At 49.8% G+C, this 15,346-nt stretch overlaps 1 long non-coding RNA gene across 1 annotated transcript; it reads left to right on the forward strand.

Annotated features, from left to right (window-relative positions):
* Positions 1-1,157: 1,157 nt before the first annotated feature.
* LOC108351804 (uncharacterized) lies at positions 1,158-14,054 on the forward strand. The gene is made up of 4 exons (XR_001839586.3): positions 1,158-1,597; positions 3,471-3,683; positions 12,817-12,891; positions 13,589-14,054. It is a non-coding gene; the product is annotated as an uncharacterized LOC108351804 (long non-coding RNA).
* Positions 14,055-15,346: the final 1,292 nt, after the last annotated feature.

Below are 15,346 nucleotides of genomic sequence, written 5' to 3' on the forward strand. Positions count from 1 at the left end.
GCTCATCCACTTTGGATGTGACCTTGTGAACAGCCTCCTGGACTGCAGTTAAACGGCGACACAGGAGACTCTGAGGCCACCCTGGATTTATGTTTCTATCACCACACTCCACAGGAAGTAAGCTCGACCCCAATCATCTATCACCTTGGGCTCTGTCTGTAAAAAGAAGAGGGTGAAACTGCGTGAGAAATGGTGTCTGACACCCAACTCCGGAGAGACCGAGAGGCCTCTGTTCCCCATCTGTCTGCCAGAGGTCTCTCTATGGGAGCCAGGCGCGGACAGCCTGCATCAGACTCCTGCCCCGGAGAAACGAACGGCCCATCTGCTTGGAGTAAAGTAGGGTGGGTGGGGAGAGCTGCCACTCACAGGCAGAGGACATGGCGGTGGCTCTGGGTGGCAGGTCAGGTGGAGTTGAAAGCGGTACTCTCTCAGTCAGCACGGACCTCCTCAGCAGGTTCCTAGAGGCTGTGTGGCTTAAACAGTGGCCATTCATTTCTCACGGTTTCAGAGCCAGGAGAGACAGAAAAGGGAGCTCACTGGCTCCCTTTTCTGTCTCTCCTGGCTCTGAGTGAGTTCAGTTCATGTGGGCGTTGTCTGTCTGATAAACAGCGACCTCATCCAGGATGGGTTTGTACCAACTTCACACAAGCTAGGGTCACTCCGGAAGAGGGAACCTCAGTTGATAAATTACCTTCATCAGAGGATTGGGAGAGAGATCACTCAGTAAAGTGTTATCTATGCAAATGAGGGGATCTATCTGAGTTTGAACCCTAAAATCCCCATCTTCCTTTTTTTTTTTTTTCCAGAGCTGGGGACCGAACCCAGGGCCTTGCGCTTCCTAGGCAAGCGCTCTACCACTGAGCTAAATCCCCAACCCTAAAATCCCCATCTTAAAAATGTTTTTTTGTTTTGTTTTGTTTTTTTCTCGGAGCTGAGGACCGAACCCAGGGCCTTTCGATTGCTAGGCCAGCGCTCTACCACTGAGCTAAATCCCCAACCCTTAAAAATGTTTTAAGGCGTATAACAGGCTTATAATCCACCACTGGGAGGCAGAGACAAGTGCCTCTCTCAAACTCACGGTCCAGTTTCCAAGTCAGTAGAGCACCTTCCCTCAAGGCGAGCAGCGCACACTATTGACGTTCCTTCTAGGCTCCGCCCAATAGTTACCTGGCAACAGCCAGGTCGACCTGGCTTGTTGTAAAGGGGGCTGTTTGGCCCTTCCTCTCTCTCTTTCTCTGACTCTCTTTTCTCCCTATTCCCTCTCTCCCCTTCTCCCTCCCCCTTTCTCTCCACTTGTTACTATCCAACCTGTCTTCTCTTTCTCCCTCTCTTCTCTCTCCTTCTCTTCTCCCCTCTCCTATCTTCCTCTATCTCTACTCCCATCTCAACTCCTCTTCCCATGCCCTAAATAAACTCTTATATACTATACCCATATAGATGGTACCTCAGGGTGAGGGGTTATCTCAGGCACCCCTCCTACTTCACCATACCTGGCTCTACCAAACATCCTGGCTCTTTTCATAAAACACAACACACAGAAACATACAGAGGATCCTCAAGGCCACACCCACTCATCCGAAGTTTGCTAGCACTCCGGGTAAGTGTTCTGCCTCTTGTCAATCAGAGACCCTCGTCCTTCATCAACTCTGCCTTGAGAATATTCTTGAAATTGTCCTCTGTGACAGACCGGGTTCCGTAGGGGATAGATACAAGGTGTGTTCAGACATGCCTCCACTTCTAGTATGGGCAGCACCCATGAGAGAAAATGTGAGGAGTGAGGGACCCTGGAAGGTTGTTAGACCACAATGCAGTCTGGTCCCTAGGAAGGGGAAGAGGGGCCCATGCTGTTGTGACCCATAAGGAAGGGTCTAAGAGTCATCGTGGAGCTTCTGGGTCAAAATCATCAGAGGACCTGGGAAAGCATTCTTTTCTTTGTGTTGCTGCGGCTTTGGTGGTTACGGCAGGAACACGGTCTCCGTGTACAACACTGGATGTCAGAGCATGGGGCAGAGCCCTTGGCTGCTGTGTGTCCTGCTGCTGGAGAGCTGTGACCCTGAACAGGGAGCTGCCAACAGCTGAGGCCAGACACAGAACTCAGCTCCAGCTCTCTAGACTTCTCCCATGTCAGGTACGCCCAGCCCTTGGTTACCCAGACACCTGCCTGGTCTCCCCGTTGTTCATTTTCATCCCTGCCCAGAACAACCGGAGAGAACGTTCTATGGACATCCAGCATGTCAATCAACCCCCTGCTTAAAGCCTGCAGTGCTGACTGTACCCATTCCCTTGAAAGTCATAGAATTGCCCTTGGAATAAGGGATTCGTTGAGCGTTTTCCCCAGAAGATGCCCTTTGTACTAGTAACACACATGTTATTTCAGCTCTCTGGCTTGGGGAAGGTAAGGTTCTGTGGAGACCCAGGAGACAACCAAGACATTTAGCCATTGCCTTCCCTATGAGCCATTCAGTTTCATGCTGTTCTTGTTCAGGAGTTAAAATCTGGGTAAAAACCGTGAGTTGGCTTTTTTACCCACACTTGTTACCAGTGTCTCTGCAGCAATGCGACCATACCCGTCAAACTATGCTCAGAGTTCATAGTTGGAAGTCTGTCTGTCTGTCTGTCTGTCTGTCTGTGTCTGTCTCTTTCTCTCTCTCTCTCTCTCTGTGTGTGTGTGTGTGTGTGTGTGTGTGTGTGTGTGGTATGTGTGTCTGCAGTGTGTGGTGTGTGTGTGTGTGTGTGTGTGTATGTGTGTGTGTGCGTGTGTGGTATGTCTGCAGTGTGTGTGTGTTCACAGAGGACAGTCTTGAATGTAGGATTCCTCAATCCACCTTATTCTTTGGAGACAGGGTCTCTCTTGGTGTGGAGCATGTGAGCTGGTTTGGCTGCTGACAGCCTCAGGGACAAGCAGCCTATCTTGCTTTCCCAGCTCTGTGATTACAAGCCCACACCGACATGTCCAGCATTCTGTTTGTAATGGGTTCTAGGGATTGAACGGGAAACCTCATGCTTGCCTTGCAGGACTGCACTACATCCCCAGAGCTCCGAAGCCCCTAAATCTGAATGAGACTCCTGAGGTCCAGCCAATTGCGAAGCACATTTGAATATTCTTCCACATTTTGCTGCAGGATTTAGTCTTAATAATTAGGTGATTTTTTAAAAGCTTGTCATAAATTACCATCACTATTTTAAAAGTTTTATTTCCATTTTTTTTTTTTTTTTAGTTTTCTTTCAAAGAATGAAAAATGAGGAAGGGCAGGAGGAAGGAGGGAAACTTCCAGTGTCAGCAAGGAAACTAAGGCAGAGGAGAAGCCCTCTTCCTTGAGATCAGGTCACAGTGACGAAAAGAGGGAACTAATACATCAATATTTACCAATTGGACACATTTACGATTTAAAGGGTATTCATTCAAACAATGATACTTATAACTATGAAGGCAATCATGAAAAATATGTGGAAATTTCTTTTATTCACAGAGGCCCCAGAAAAAGGATAGTTTCTAGGCCATTGGACTGGCGTTTTGGTAAGGTGTTTGAAATATCCTGCTGTTTGCAAATGAAAACTAATCACCTCCTCCATTTCGAACGACGTTGCCTGCCCATGAATGAGGCAAGGATTGAATGATTTGTATAAGGAACTCAACGGTTTAATGCATTAGGGCGTGGAGATTACAGCTACTGCAGAATGGGGTAAGGGCTTGCTGGGGGAGAAGGAGAGGGAGGGAGGGAGGGAGGGAGGGAGGGAGGGAGGGAGAGAGAGAGAGAGAGAGAGAGAGAGAGAGGTCTTCATTGAGCATTCTGCTCAGGCGAGACCCATTATCCAGGGAGTGGATGATCCCGTTTGGGGATTTTTCATGCCTCTGGCTTCTCCTCCCTTCTCATATCTGCCCTTTGGCCACATTATAGATCAAATTAGCATGTCTTTGACGGGATAGAAGGGGAAGGGACAGGTAAAAATTGAATTGGTCAATTTCGGAGCTTGTTCACGGCTCTAATTCGTGAGATCAGAACCAAAAGCCAACATGGGGTTTTGAATCATCACTGGATTACATTTAATCTATAAAGACTCCCCTTCCATTACTGAAGAAATGGAGTCTGGGGGTGGGGGTGGGGGTAGGGGTACCTACTGCATGTCTCAGGAATGTCAGGATTTGGCCAGAATCTCAAGCATACACGTGAGCAGAGGCTGGGGCTTTATGGATGGTACTCAGAGGGTGAGTGAGAGATAGGAAGGCTTCTGACTTTAGGGAGAGCTGAGGGAAGAGAAAGTCTTGTGCTTCTGAGGTAAGTCCGTCACCCTCATGCCAGACTGGATCCATCAGGGTATGTGGAGGCAGAGCAGTGTCAGGAAGGGGCAGGGAGCAGACTTTCTCCTCAATGGAGGGGTGTGGAGGGGTGCTGCAGGTAAAGAGGGGGCACATGGTCTCTACAGTTGCAGGCGAATGAAGCAACTCAGGGAGACACTCAGCAACAGGAGGAGTCCCACGGAGAAGAGACCCAAGCCACCCAAGGGATCTGTGGCCAAGCTGATTCCCAGGGAGCTTTTCTGAAGACCAGACCCCAAACACCACTGCACAGATGCTGAAGACAGAGAAGGCTGCTCCCCTCTGCTCTCCACAACCCTGTGACCGGCTCACTGCCTGTTCCTGAGAGCCCAAGACTGAGGAAGAATCAGGAAGGACAGGAAACTCTACAGTGTCGTTAGGATCCGGATTGTGCCCAAATCTCAAGATCCCAAATTAACCCTAGAAACAAGATGGTCCTCATGGGAACTGGGCAGTGTGGCTCAATGGACCTTACTCTGGTGCCCGGTGGGATGTTGGCACTGAAATCTCAAACCACAAACATTCCTGACCATACAGGGAGCTGTGAGAACCACAAAAGAAGAGGCTGAACCTTCAAATGGTGGCTGAAGAAGGGAGCCACTGGAAGAAAGCCTCCAAGAAGGAGCGGGTGGCAAGAAGCCACATTCAGTGAACCTTGATACCCCCAGCACCTTGGCTGCCGGTAGCCCTCCTCTCTTGTCTGCACAGGAAGCTCTGGTTTCACAGAAACACGCACTGGGAATTCACATCCGGGTCTTAAACATGCAGAGGGGAATCTACATTTGAATCTGTTAGGGTGAGGTAGGGGTGAGATTTACAGCTAGGTCTCTTAAGAGAGCGGTTGGTTACATCTGAATCTCAGGCATCGGGGTGGAAGTTATGTCCAGATCTCTTAACACTTGGTAGAGTGTGTTGTGTTGATAAAAGGATAAAGAGAGGGAGGATATGTTCTGGGAGGTCTGGTGAGGTCTGGGGAAAGGGGGTGCCTCAGTGGGCCCATGCCGAGGCATCCCTTCCCCTGAGGGACCAGCCACAGGATGATATAGTATAGAATAGGATTTATTCAGGGCATGGGGAGGGAAACAAAACAGAAGGAAACCAGTGTAGCAATCTATGAATATATAAAATATATTATATATACTTCTATATTTTATATGACATGTTTATATGATATGTTATATATAATGTTTATACAATATATATTTTACATACATATATGTGTGTGTAAAAATCTCAGGAATAGCCCATTGAACGTGGCTTTTGGCTGTGCCATAAAGGAAATAGTTTTGTCATAGGAAAGTTCGTTTGACACCTTTAAGATCTTCCCACAGTTTTATCTCTCTCTTTTTTTTTTCTTTTCTTTTTTTCAGAGCTGGGGACCGAACCCAGGGCCTTGCACTCGCTAGGCAAGCACTCTACCACTGAGCTAAATCCCCAACCCCCACAGTTTTATCTCATGTCCAGATCATTTAACCTTCACCATCGGAAGGGATTCTTCAGGAAGCTGCAGGAGAGTTGAGTAGGGGGAGAGATAGAGATAGAAATTTATATATATATATATATATATATATATATATATATATATAGAGAGAGAGAGAGAGAGAGAGAGAGAGAGAGAGAGAGAGAGAAAAGTAGAGGCCAGCCATGAGCACGTGGAGAGAAGCGAGAGAAGCGGGGAAGGGAATGGGGAATGGGGAGAGAGGGAACAAAGGGGGAAGAAGGTGAGAGCAAGAGTGAGGAGAGGGCTAGCAGCCCGTTTTATTGTGGTCAGGCACACCTGGCTGTTGCCAGGTACCTGTGGGAGTGGGGTTTAGACAGAATGCTAACAGTGTGTGCGCGTGCGAGCGTGCGTACGTGCGTGCGTGTGTGTGGTTACATATGGGTCTTGAACACTGAGGGTTGACATACAGATAGATCTCAAATCTGGGGGCTCACATCTGAGGCTCTTAACACCACCCTTCCCATCCAAACCGGCATCCAGTGTGGTACCTAGCTGCCTCTATCCACCAGGAACATCCCCCACCCAGGCTTCCTCCATCCTCCTGGCTCCAGCTCCAGTTCCTCCCTGTTGCTTCAGGGGGAGCACTGCAGCTGAACACACAGCACCATCTGGAACAGGAAGCCCCGGCGGTACAGTGGCGGCGTTCAGAGGTGTGGGGGACAACTGCGTGGTGGGGAAGGGCCTGGTCCACTCAGAGGCCCACTCTTCCTTTGAAGGATGCACAAAGCCAGGGTCTGGGTTGAGTTTTTCCTTGACAGAGCCCATCCCTTTGAGGCTGGCTGGCTGAGCAATGTTGACACAGCCGTCTCTGGATGAGTTCCGGGAAAGCAGGCCGGAGCATGTGAGATGAATTTTCTCTGCACTGTGTGGTTTCCAATGTGTCAGAAAAACAAACTGGGAGAAGTCTACTTGGATCATGTGAGTGTGTAGACCCCTCCTTCCCCCGCTTCGTTCCTCTCATAGTGGAAAAAAAATTAAAAGGCTGCCTTCCAGCGTCTGGTTCCTGACTCTGGAGGCATGGTGCACAGGCAGAGGACTTCCAAGCCACACTACGCGGGACCATGTGACGCTTTTGTGTGCGCGTGGAGGGTGGAGGCTACCTCTCTATCAGGAATGAGGCCCCTTCAGCCTCACCCTTTTGCTTCTAGAGCCTTGGCTGCCCCTCCTCCAACCAAACATCCAGTCCCTGTTCCCAAAATAACTGCCCACAGGAAACTGTACTGAGGAGGGGCTGCGGCGGTGAATGAATTCCCGGCACCCTGCCGGGATGCAGAAGTCTGGCTGTGCTGGCTGCAAGTCACCAGCTGTGGCCATGCACCAGGCAGAGAGGGATGGCAGGCCGGGGAGGGCGGGGGGCGGGGACAGCATCAACATGTTCTCCTCCTTACTTCTTCCCTGTCCCTCAGCATTTTCTATAGTAGCAAGCGTTAGGACAAGGCTTGGTCCTTCTGTGCCTTCTCCAGGCCCGGGAGAGATGCTTACTGGGGACTCAGGCTTGAAGTTTGCAGCCAGTGGGGATTCCTCTCTCCCCTCTGCTTCCAAACGCAGTCAGATGTGGGCAGGCGGCCTCCAGTGAGCAGCTGCCTGTGTTAGCCACTCCTGCTTCTATGTTTTCCCTATAAGGTCACTCACACGACAGAGAAACCCCTTTTTTCCTTGTTATAGTTCCTTTCCTGCCACTGTGACTAAATCTTGACAAGAACGACTTAAGGACAGAGTAGTTTTGGTTTCTGATTTGAGGGTACAGTCCATCACAATGGGGTGCAGTTTGAGGTGACATTGTGTTCCCGGACAGGAAGCACAAGCACGCGTATACACAGGGGTGCACATGCCTGTGCCCAGAGCTTTCTCCTTTGTACTCAGTCAGGAACCCCAGCACCACTCATTTGCACCATATGATGTGTTTATAAAGAGATAAAGAAAGGAGGAGATATGTTTTGGTGGAGTTGTAGTCAGGTATGGGGGAAGGGGGTGCCTCCCGGACCCATGCTAAGGCATCTCTTTCCCCTGAGATACCAGCCACAACATGGTATAGTATAGAATACAGTTTATTCAGGGGATGGGGAGGGGAGTTCGGGGGGCGGGGGAAGGAGTGAGGGGACAGAGCAGGAGCAGGTGGGGAAGAGCAAGAGAGCAAGATAAAGTGGAGGGGGACAAGCAGCCCCTTTTATAGTGAGTCAGGCACACCTGGCTGTTGCCAGGTAACTGTGGGGCGGAGCATACTTAGCTGTTGCCAGGTAAGTGTGGGGCGGAGCTTAGACAAAATGCTAACAAGTACCGCCTCTATTAAGTACTCTAGAAAGTTCTTTCGGAAGTTCAGAGAGATTTGTCTGAAGGTGGATCTCAACCGCATCAGGCTGACAATCTGTATGAGCCATAGCAACCCTCAGGCTGCTTCTCCTCATCCTTTTGACACAGTAGTGAGACGAGTAACCTACATAGCCTGCTTTCTCAGAAGAGCCATCTGCCCACAGAGCAGTGGGTTCACTCCTCCTTGGTGGAGGGATGCTTTACTGATAGAGCAGTCTGGGTCTTCAAGGAGGAAAAGTGGGGACAGGCATAGGCCTGCCAGTGCCTCTCACTTCCTTTCTGTGGCAGAGTCCTTAGGCCACACGCAGATGAGGCTTTTGGAGTGAGAGCTCAAACATAACCAGCTCCAGATTCTCCCTCAACTCCACATGCCTGGGACATTCTTGTTTGTCAGAGTTCCTTGTGGCTGCCCCTTTGCATAGGGCTATCCCTGACATGTTTTTAAGAATCACCCTTCTGAAGCGCTGTGAGCATACATGTTTGTTTTTATTGAGTGTGTACTTTGTGCCAGGTACTGGGTCAGACACTTGCAGTCTTCTTGGCTTTGCCTCTACAACAACCAGCTAATGGGGTTTTAAAAAAATTCCTTTCTGTCTAATGCAGATCTCCACAGACTTGCATGTAAATAAGCAATTATGTATGTGTGTGGATGTAGATAGATGAATATGAATATTCATAGACATGCAAATACTCCATCTCTATTCAGTATCAACCCTGTATACAGTACTAGCAGAAACACTCCCACATTCTCCAGAATACAGCCTCCACCTCTTTCACACCAGAAAGAGTTGAAAGGCAGAGATCTTTATTTGAAGTTATAGCTTCAGGAGCCATTCAGGCCCCACTAGCTAACAGCTGAGTTGGGGAGAATAAATGTTGAACACCACACACCCACATCTTCTGGCTCTTGGGCCTCGAGTGTAAACCAATGACTCCTGACTTTCCTAATGCTGCAACTCTTTAATACCATAGCATTACTTCTTTGCTACTTCATAACTGTAATCTGCTACTGTGTTGAACTGTAACATAATAACTGTAATCCGCTACTGTGTCGAACTGTAACATAGATGTCTGATATGTAGTATACCTGTGAAAGTTCCTTCAGCATCCCTAGGGGTCCTGACCCACAGGTTGAGAACCACTGGTTGAAAGACTTCTGGTTCTTGATTACCCAAAGGTCAGTGATACCCAGTCACTGGCCCAACCATAGTTTACCTGGACAAGAAACCTTAGGTGTGCTTGGGAACCTCCGTACCATCTAAGCTTCTACAGAAAGAAGGAACAAGCATATGAGAGAAAATGGTTACTAAAAAGATAGCTCCGAGCCAGGTGGCAGTGCATGCCTTTACTCCCAGCACTCAGGAGGCTGAGGCAGGAAGGTCTCAAGCTCAAGGCCAGCCATGTTGGGTCACATACAGCATTCAAAACTAGCCTGTAATAGGCAGAAACAGAGGGGAGAAAGAGAAAGGCCTCAGGATGCATCTGTACAGAAGTAGGAGATGACATTGGAGACAGAACAATGGTCAGACCAACAGTGTGCAGCCCATTAATAAACAGGTTGGCCTCCAGGACTCTCTGGAAAACAGCACAGCATGGCCATGTCTGTACATGCAGGAGAGTTGCCTGGAAGGCTTGGCAGTCCTGTCTGTTGCAGCTCAGCCTCAGAGTTTCCAATTCAGTCAATATGTAGTGGCGGACCTTGATAACTTCTGTTTCTATGCGTTCCCAAGTGAGACTGATGCTGCTGTCTTGGGAACAATGGCGAAGGGTCCCAGCCACCCAGACAAGAAGTTGAACTTCATCTGCCCACCCTGCCTCTCACTGGCTGAAAGCTGTTGGTGGGAGCTCCATGCCTTGATTCCTGGATGCCAGCCTTCTGAGGCTCCGCAGAGAGAAATCTGGCATTCACACAGAGGCAAGCATGTGTTGTCGGGGCAGGTGGGAGCTGAGGATATCCAAACGTCTAAAGAAATGTTGCATTCTTCATACTAACAAGAAAGAAAGAAAGAAAGAAAGAAAGAAAGAAAGAAAGAAAGAAAGGGAGAGAGAGAGGGAGAGAGAGAGAGAGGGAGAGAGAGAGAGAAAGAGGGAGGGAGGGAGAGAGAGAGGGAGGAAGGAAGAAAGAAAGAAAACTTGAAATGCAGCAGGGTAGGGTTATGGGTCTCTTGTCTGCTCTGCCACTGGGGAGGCAGAACATGGGAAGTGATGGTGCTTACCCCATGCTGTCACCAGGCAGGTGTTGGACCTTAGAGAAATCCCGGGATGCCACTTGGGGGTGGGAAAACACAGTCTGAGGAGCAGGACAGCCAGAGCTGGTTCTGGGGTCCCTGAGCATCAAGGAAGCTGGGGCCATCTGGTTTTCAGGCTCTTGGACATCCAGGTGCTACTGGGAGCTACGGAAGAGCTGAGAATGGAGTTGGGGCCCATGGGCTGGATCTAGCCTGGGATGGGGAGGTGGGGAGGGAGAGACCTTGGCTTGTCTGTGGTTGACTTGGGCTTGCGCTTGGTGACAGCTGTGGCTGGGAGCACAGAGAGGCCTTCTATTGGAGATTAGATAGCAGCTCTGTAGGCAAAGGTCTTCTCCATGACTCCCCACGGTGGTTTTAAGATATTTACTGTCATGGCAGAAAGTGGATGAATTAAACCATATGCCACTTCTCAGGGTGGGCCTAAGGTTAAATAACTTTTGCAGGGAGGAGTGTCTGGGAAGGAAAGCTTATTGGCTAAGCCCTCCAGGCCTTTAGGTACCTCATTAAAATGGAGATCTGTCTAAGTGACCACAGGCCATGTCCTCTACCTGTGGAGGGGCTTGGGGCGTTGCCCTTATGTGACTGATGGCCACAAATCTATGTGTGTGGCTAGTGACAGGGGCCTGATGTCTAGGAATCAGGCAAAGCTCCTACTGTCCCTTCAGGGTTTCCAGGGCTTCAAGCTTTAGCTCAACTTCAGACCAAGCTACCTTTCATGGTCCCACACAGCAGCTCAGGAAAAAAAATGACAAGAATCTCAGCTGCTTTTGCACTCACAACTGAACAATCTCAGATGGCCCGCTTGCCCTCTCTGGGTGCCTAGCAGCCATCTTGACAATCTCCTTCGTCCATGTTCATAAAGCCCTGCACCCTGGCTACTTAACCCAGACCACTATAAGAGGCCCTGAGAAGTTGCTCTCGCTCTAAAGTGCTGACTTCTCACCTGGACCAACAGGATGGGGTCTGGCATCTCCACCTTCATTCGGTGTCTGTGTCCCTGGCTTTGGCTCGGAGCTCTTCCTGACTCAGCAGAGGAATGCCGGTGTCTGCCTGCCTAGCATAGCTCAGCCCACTTCCAGGACAAGCATAAGTCATTGTCCTAACCCTCTATCCATCCTGGGTTCTAAGAACAGACAGCCAGGAGAGGGCAGCTATTCAGGAGTCAAAGCCAAGGCCACGCCCTGGATGATCAGCTTGTCCCAGAGCCCCAGCTGGCATGGTGACACACATAGACCAGGTGATCATCGGGGCACACCTGGACTGGGGGTTGCACACCTTTGCTCCTGTTCTTCCTCTAAAGCTCATGTCACCCTAAAGATGGACTTGGGGTCACTCCAAAGAGAGACCTGAAATTATCCCAAAGAAGGACCTGGGATCACTCCAAAATAGGACCTGGAGTCACCCCCAAAATGGACCTGAGTCATCACAAAGAAGGACTCGCAATAACCACAAAGATGGACCTGGGGACACCCCAAAAAGGGCCTAGAGTCACCCCAAAAATGGAGTTGGGTAATACCAAAGATAGACCTGGGTCACCCCAAAGAAGGACCTGGGGTCACCCCAAAGAAGGACATGGAGTAACCATAAATATGGACCTGGGGTCACTCCAAAGAAGGACATGGAGTAACCATAAATATGGACCTGGGGTCACTCCAAAGAAGGACCTGGAGTCACCCCAAAGAAGGACCTGGGATCACCCCAAAGAAGGACCTGAGGTCACCCCAAAGAAGGACTTAGAGTAACCATAAATATGGACCTGAGGTCACCCCAAAGACAGACCTGGGATCCACTGTACCTTCATATCTGCTCTCCCTATGCATTTGCTTTGTTCAAATTCCCCTTCTGCTTTTCTCCCACACTCTCCTCTTTAACAGATAGATGGGTTCAAGTGGCCCAGTCTAGCTCCCTGGGGCTGCCAGAAGCTAGGCGTTTGCCCTGAGCATCCAACTGTATCACATCACCACGCCCTTTGGCAGTGTCCCACTCTGCCACCGCGCTGAGTCCCCTCACACAGGGCTACATCCATCGCTGAGGCAGGTGCTGTCCCTGTACTCTGTGGCTCTCTGGGAGAGCATCCCATGTGGCCCTCGGGCTGCTGTTCCCAGGCAGCTGGCTCAGTGCCTTCCTCTCCTCCCTTGGCAGATGGATCGAGCGTTAATGAGGTACTTCGTCTCCATCAAGGAGGCCGTAAGAATAAGCATTTTTCTTTTCTCGGTTATACAGCTAAAATAATAAACTGCCCATCTCCTCACATGGGGCAGAACCATGCCTCCTTCCCTTCCCCGGGACTGACAAGAAAAGATGATTTCAATCATGTAGAAAGTAACTTTTACAAATGTAAAAGGCTCTCATAGACGTGTGGTCCAGTATGGAAGCTGGAAAAGCCACCAGGGACAGGACTCCTCCTGGGTCACCATTCTGCTGTTTTATGTCTTCAGGTCTGCAACTTGTCCTTACGACCTAAGACGAGAATCGAAGCCCTGTGGTCACGTAGACATCGAAAGAATCAAAAGGTGGGAGACGAAAGGAAAAGCTTGAGGTTGGAGACTTGTGCCCCAAGTCTCATAGGGTAACCGGATCTTATATTCTGTTACCCAGAACTTACAAACACATTCATAAGGAGCTGCAAAGGAAGCTGGGAAGTGTAGTCTTTCCTATGGGAAAGGATGCTCCATCTAAAACAAGGGAGTTATGAAAGGTGAAGTGGAAAATATACCTCGGCGTCTGTGACCGTTTCTTCTTGTTGTCGCCTTAAGGGTTCTTCACTCTTGCTTTCTGTGTATGGGTGTTTGCATGCATGTATGTCTGTGCACCGTGTACCTGGTGCGTGTGGAGGTCAGAAGAGAACATCAGATCCCCTGTCACTATAGTTACAGACAGTTGTGAGCTGCCATGTGGCTGCTGGGATTTGAACCCAGGTCCTCCAGCAGCCAGTGCTCTTAGCGTGTGAGGCGCCCCTCCAGCCCCAGCAACTTCAATAAGTTGCAGTAGTTACTGTTCCTGCTGATGTAGTACATGCAGGAAAAGCAACCTGAGAGAGAGGAGGGAGAGGGGTGGGGGTGGGGGGCTCCTTCTGACCAGAGTTCAAAGTTCCACAGGAAGCCCATCCTGTCAGGAAGCTCACAGCGGCAGGACCGGGGCAGCTGTTCACATCCATGGTAAGGAAGCCCAGCACAATGAATGTTCAGCTCGTCTTCTCCTTTCTTTCAGCCCAAGCCTCCGTCCCCATAGTGGTCAGGTATCCTAACGGAGCCAATCTAGATAATCCACATGGACGCACGCAGAGGCTCACCTCGTTGGTAATTCTAAATCACATCAAGTTGGCAATCAATACTAACCATCACAGTGACCTCCAAAGGTTGGAAGTTCCCCAGGAGACCTGTGTGGAGGGAAAGGAACGGCCGAACCTGGTGCAGCCAGGGGAGGCACGTGTCTCCCGGGAGGAGCTCTCACAGAGGTCTGCCATCCTATCAGACCACCACACAGGACAGAAGGGAGCTGAGAGACCAAGACAGCGCCCCTTGTCCAGGACTGCTTAGTTATTCCTGTCTCCTGTCCTCTCCTTAAACCTAAACATCACAAAGGGCCTCGAGGTAGACTGAGATGGCCAAAGGGCGCCTCTGCACCTCTCCCCAATGTGACCGCACTGAATAAAGTCTTCTTTTTCTGCTCCTTCCGTTACTTGTCTCTTTGACTGGCAGACTGTGCGTGGTAGCCACGCCTAGCTTGTCTGTCTGTCAAGATGGAAGGTTATGTCCTGAAATCCTGTTGCACAAGTCCCATTGTAGGATGATGTCGTAACGCAGGTGAAGGCAGACACAAGATAAAATGAGGCCCATCATTGGACGGGAAGGAAGGGAGGCGGGAACAGAGGTTTTAGAAGGAGAGGGAGATCAGAAGAGAGGAGAGAGGCAACATGGAGGCAGACGTAAATGACCCCTCACCATGCATCTCTACATAGATTCAAGTTGCTATGAATATTTCTCATGGGATGGATTTCTATAGGCAAATTTATCTTATCTCGGTGGGCGGTTTATATCCTTATCAATTGGTTGTGAGTTTATTGTGTGGATGGACTGCGGATTGAGAACTTAACATATAAATCTGATTTGTTGGGTTGCCGTTTGTTGAGTCTTGAAGAGAGCCACCGGAAGAGATACTAATCAGAGATAAATTATGGTTAGTTCTGTATGGCCCCAGGGGTGCTGGAACTAACTCTAGGGAGCAGTGTGGCAAGGCACCATGTGGCCCTATAGGTGCTGGCACTAGTGCAGGACAAAAGGTTACCTTTTTTAAGAAAAAATAATAATTACTACAATATTCCATGACCTGTGGGTACAAAAGTAAAGTCACCCTACCCTGTACCCTGAGCTCCCAGCAGCCATGTGTCCTCCTCCAACTATTCAAAAGACAGTTTGATCTTAAAGCTCCCCCAGAATGCCACAGTTGCTCAGAGGGAGAGCAGCAGTCTCTAGATGTCTCATAGATATTTCTGGAGTAGAGCCTGAGAGACACCCACAGAGGACTGCACGGGGTGGAGGGGGGTTGGGGAAGCAGCAGCCAAACACTCCAGAGCACCTGTCGAGTTAGCTTTGTCTGAGCCAAGGGGTTTCTGGGACATCCATCCCACTACTGAGATGGGCAGAGGTTTCCAATGCTTTGACCTAAGGTGATCTTCAGGGGTCTCTGCATGTGGGTATGCTTCGGAGGGGGGTCACAGCAGCTGGAAAAGGGGTGACCCATGCATCCCACGCCCACGCATGGGAAATGCTAGCATTAATTCTCTTGGCTTTCTGCATAGAAGAGGCCTGCCGGGAATAGCCAATTCAGTTTTCCACTCATCCAGCTTCGTCCAGAACGCCTGCACCGAGGCGCTGCTCCAAGCGTTGGAATGCCATGCTTGCTTTCCCCAACAGAGTCTGGCTGTGGTTCTGTTCTCCAGAATAGATGGGTCCCACCTCCCAGGAG

Source organism: Rattus norvegicus, chromosome 8, assembly GCF_036323735.1.
Source record: "Rattus norvegicus strain BN/NHsdMcwi chromosome 8, GRCr8, whole genome shotgun sequence".
In the NCBI taxonomy this organism is placed as follows: Eukaryota; Metazoa; Chordata; class Mammalia; order Rodentia; family Muridae; genus Rattus; species Rattus norvegicus.